This window comes from Symsagittifera roscoffensis, chromosome 2 (genome assembly GCF_963678635.1).
Source record: "Symsagittifera roscoffensis chromosome 2, txSymRosc1.1, whole genome shotgun sequence".
NCBI classification, from domain to species: domain Eukaryota; kingdom Metazoa; phylum Xenacoelomorpha; order Acoela; family Convolutidae; genus Symsagittifera; species Symsagittifera roscoffensis.
In genome coordinates, this window is record NC_087063.1 from 70,878,759 (window position 1) to 70,884,020 (window position 5,262).

Here is a 5,262-nt window from a genome sequence, read left to right on the forward strand (position 1 = left end):
TCTCACCCATCAATGGCAACTCTAGATTTTTACGGGGAGATGAGGTCAGAGGTGGTGTGGGAGTGTCTGCCCAATTTTCTCCGCTCAGGTCCTTCAACAGCTCTTGAGTGGTGTAATCCTCCTCTGATGGTTTTGGTTCGGGCGTGTTCCCCACTTCCTTATCCTCCCCTGCCTCGCTGAGAGTCTCATCCATGCTTTCTTCTCCTGATTCGACTCTTCTCCTCTCAAGGATCCTCCTGAATCGATCTTCTACAGGGCCGCTTCTTTTATCTCCAGGGGTGCCCACCGATAGGGGTGATGGTGTCGTCGGATCCGGTTTCTTGTATTCCGTCAGAGCCACATACAACGGGCCTGCTGCATCCAGCTCCTTCCCCTCCTGTCTCATCTCCGCCTGCTCCAGTCCGTAAGGTGCCCGGTATCTTCTCGTGGCAAACTTCATCTCGTCTTTTAGTGCAATGTGTCCTTCTTTCACGATCATCCTGCCATCGTCCCACACCGCAACATGTTCTCCAAACCCGCCCGCTCAAGCTTTCTCAAGACCTCTCGTATCTCGAATTTTGGGGGCAATGAGCCTCTCATCTTCTTCGCTTGCGTCGTCCAGGAGTTTATTTTTTTGTCACAGGTGTGAAAATAGACCGCTGCAGTGTAGCCGATGAATAGGGGATCCCAGCCATCGGTGACTTCACTCTGCTGCCCTTCCGCCGCTGCTTTCGCGAACGGGGACGGGACCACCAGGGAACTGTTCATTCCCAGGGTCATTCTCCTTACCGTTGTGAACTCTGGAGTGGTTGTTGGCAAGATTTCCTTCTCAAGTATTGCCTCTAGCTCCCTCTTCACCAACTCGAAGCTCTTCTTCCACGCGGAAATTCTCAAGACTTCTTGTCCACTCGCCGTCAGGGGATTTAGGTTCCAGAATTTGGGGTAAGTTTCGATGGGACCCCCGCGTTTACCTCCCATCCTACACTGCAGTTGTCCTCGGAAATTGTACACCATCAATTCTAGATCTTTCACTTTTCCGAAGAGTACCGTGTTGCTCATTTGTGCCCTCAGCACCTCTTGCTGACACCAGTTGAGTGTCGTCCCATCCAGTATACTTATGAGGCTGAAGTGTGTCACGGAGTTGCGATAAGCTGTCACCAGAGGATCTGGAAACGCGTATGTCACGGCCGGTCCATAAATGCAGGTTACGACCTCCTCCAGTCCCCGGATTATCGCCATTGGGTCCGATCTCATCGCCAGGCACAGTTCTGTCAACAGAGGCATGCCCCCATTCACTTTCCTCCATTCATCTCTCGTCTGTGGATTATTTTCCTCACCAGTCATGTGTCGGTTCTGCATCAGGAGGTACTCCACTAGCAGCGTCTTTAGCCCTGCAGCACACTTATATGAATAGGTGTCATTGCTCGAGTGGGTTTTCCCCATCGACAGGGACTCCCCATATTTCGTTAGTCGATGAAACGACACCGGTTCACCATGGGTCAGGAGCACCAGTGCCAGATACCCGTCAATCCGGAGTGTTTCCACACCCCGACTGAACATGTACGCTGGACCCATATTGAATAGGTACCTCGGGTAAACCAGGTACAGTGCCAACAACAGGCTGATGGGCATGCTCAGGATTTCTTGTACAAAGGCTCCAAAGATGGTCTCCTTTGCACCAAACACTCCAGCCATGAACTCCTTTCCCCAACAAGGACTCAAGAATTCAAGAATCTCGTGATCCCTCCTCGTCTTCAGCTCGCCCTTTGCGTGCTCCCTCCAGAATCCTCCAATTGCGACCTCGTTGGCAGCTGTGACCAACCTGGTCACCGTCATTTCCCTTTTCTCGGCCACTTCCAGCTGCTCCTCAAGAAAACTCCAGATTTGCTTCACAAGATGTGGGGCATTCTCCTTCGTCTTCTCCGTAGCGTTTTCCAACCTTGGTGTCAGGAATGGCCACCTGCCTCTGTCTTGTGTCAGCCGATACACCATCGACTCCAGTTGCTTCTCTGTTGCAGCTACGTTCTTTCTTTCATTGATCGGTCCCCTAGACTTACTGGTGGAGCTTGTGATAGTCAAGTCCATGCTTCGAAACCACAGGCTGGCCGTCAGGTGAGTTATTATTGGATGATCGTCCCCTATAACCGGACTGAACTTGAGTTGTCTGGCGAAGTTCGATATCTCCAGCAAGAGGACCTCGTCCAATACAATGAGGATATCTGCTAACTCGTAGAAGCCCCTCAACGAGTGGGACACATCCGCCCACGCCGCCGCCAGTTCTGACTTGCGAAGCCTCAAGTTCGTCGGTTCCAACTCCCGATTGGGAGCTGCCATCAGGATCCGCCATTCATTCCCCTCGGCTCTTAAGATCAAGACCGCATACACAAATTGCAGAGCGGGAGGCACGCTCGCGTACCCGGGGACGTCGTGAACACCACTCTTGTCTTGGAACCAAACCGCGAGGTAACGCTCTCCTGTACCTCATTCATCGCTGCAAATAACGTCTGGATAGCTTCCCAGATTCTCTTCGGCGCCGGTTCATCGCTCTGGAGCTGCTCAAGAAACCCAGTCGCATGCAGGTGGTCATTCATTCCCGCAAACAGTAGTAGCTCGGGCTCGCAAGGCATCTCCGATTTTTTTGCTACCACCAAGGTTAGCATCTGGTTCAGCTCAGCTCCTGGCAGTGAGTATATCAATGTCTCCGGCCAGAACAATTTGGGAGACGTTCCCTCGAAGTCCGATCCCGCTACGATGATCACCCTCGCAGCAGCTGGATCTGCTCTGTCGTAAACTGCCAAGGTCTTGGCCAATTGGGTGTTCCCGCAGGGTTTCCCGTATCTAGGATCGTCCGCCAACCTCGTGCCTTCATAAGCGGCATCCGGCAGTTCCATTTCCCTTGGATGCAACAGTTTGTCCACCACCCTCAACTGTGCTGGAGTTGCCAACCTGATTCTGGCAATGCTCGTTCGATGTTTGGGGGGCTCCACTATGAGTCCCGGACTCCCCAGCAGCTTGAGAGGCCTGTAACTGATAGGTCCCATGACCGATTTTGTGGGAATCTCAGTCAGATCCGCCGTCTCCATTATTTTCGCTCTTGAGAAATGCGTCTCGTGAGCCTTCAACCAGTCCACGCACTGGTGTCTAGTCAAGTCTTCATGTGACACTCGCTCGAGACCCAAAGCTTCCGCCAACTCTTGCCTGCATTCCAGATCTTCCAAGTCCAGCTCCTTTACCTTCTCCAGATATCTCGACCGACTGGTCTCCGCCGGTCTCTCCACCCTCTTGCTCTCCACCACTACCACCGAGGATACTACCGAACTCTGAGGTGTTGATGACGTTGCCTCCTCGGCCTCCATTGGTGCGGCACCTGGTAATCTGGTCCGGCTGCTCCTCGAGCTGTCTCTAGAATCGGCCGTCGCTCCCAGGCGACTGGATAAAGTTCTTGAGTTAAAGAAAGGTGGATTTGGAGGTGGCCCGAATGTGAATTGGGCCGTCTCCAGCAATTCTGCCTCCAACGCGCTTATGTGTTTTTGGAAGACATCTTTCAACCATTCCACTCCCCTAGGCCTGTCAAAGTGGATCTCGTATGAGGATGCATCGTCGGGGAAAAACAGATCACTCCATCTGCTCGGCTACGTCCAGTAATCCAACGGGAAGGACACTCCTTTGATGTATTTGCCTGATTATTTCGTTCAGGTTTCGCACCTTCGTGTTCATTTCCATCGCGTGTTGGTCCGCCTTCATGTTGTAGGGAATGGTACACACCGTGAGAATGGCAGGATCCATTTGAATCCGCAATTCCTCAAGGATGCAGCTCATCTTGTCATGTAGCTTCCTTACCTTCCTGGACTCCTCCCTGGACACGTCATTCGTCCCGATCATTAGAGTCACCGTATATACTCTCGTCATCCCTAGCATCTCAAGTGTTGCCAACATCTGTGGCGTCGCAGCTCCAGCAAAACTTAAGATCCCCGTTTGCCAATGTGATTGAATCCGGGTCATCACCCGCAGCAGGCTGTCCCCTATGATTAGGTGGACCGCACCTTCTGGTACACGTGGCTGCGTGAAGTATTCCACCCAAGCTGCGTCATGGAAGCAATCCCTCCTGATTCTTTGTGCCGTGCTCCAATCCATGCGATTGTGCCTGTGGTACCTGCCCTCCGTGTTCTTCTTGTAGCTTGAGATTACCACACTCCTGATCGGTTGCTCCCTCCACGTCGGGGGTAGCTCCACTCTTGCTGGACTCTCACGATTTCTTAGTTGTAGCCTCTTGTTCAATTCTTTCAGACGTGACGAGCTGCCGCTCACCTGACTACCGCTCTGGGTTGAACTCGGGGTATACCCAGGCAGTGCGACGTCCATCAATGGACGTATCGGTTGTGTCTCTAGGCCACGCAGAGAGGACGTTGACTCAGTTGGTATCCATACCTCCAACCCCTCATTCATATGCTCCTGAGCCGCGCGGTCAAGGTTAAATCGTTCCTTCGATCTGGGAGCTTCGTCCACCTCCATACGCGACTCTGGTCTTGAGCCGGTAACCATTCGCTCCTTGGGCCTGGCCCCCTTTTGCATATCGAGCTCGCGTTGTCGTTGCTGGATTCTCTCAAGTTCCGACTTGAGCTGTTCACAATTCGCGGCATTCTCTCGCACCCTTTGCTCTTGTAGATGCTCGGCCTTCAGCATATCAAGTTCCCTCCATGATTTGTCCTTTTCGACGACCGCTTGATCTCTCTCCAGATTCGCCTGATCTCTCTCAAGCTTCGCTTGATCCCGGTCGAGGTTCGCTTTGTTCCTCTCCCTCTGTGTCCTCTCAAGTTCTCTCTTCAGAGTACTGAGGTCCGGATACACTTCTCCCGTTTGTTGCTCTTACTCGTGCTCTGGCCCGCTGATCTTGCTGATGGTCTGATCGGTAGTGGGAACTCCCCTGCGCCATACTCGGTGTTGTTGCTCAAGCCAGGGTTCCTTGCCAAGTCGAATCCCCTCACTCCTCCATCCACATTCTAGGACAGCCATCTGGTTTGCTCTTGGTTGGATATTCCATCAGTGGTGTAGCCGACCATTAGAACCGCTTCTGTTGCAGACTCCCGGCATTCGCCCTGCTCTTCCAATTGGAGGATGGCGTTCAGCATCACTGCCATCCTCTCATCCAACTGGGTATAATCCAGGTCCCTCAAGCTTCTGTATAATTCATCGAGCGTGGGCCTTTTCAGAGCCGATGGCATGGACTTCCAGAATCGATCTGCCATTTCTATAATTTCTAGATGATCTTGAATATTAACCAAC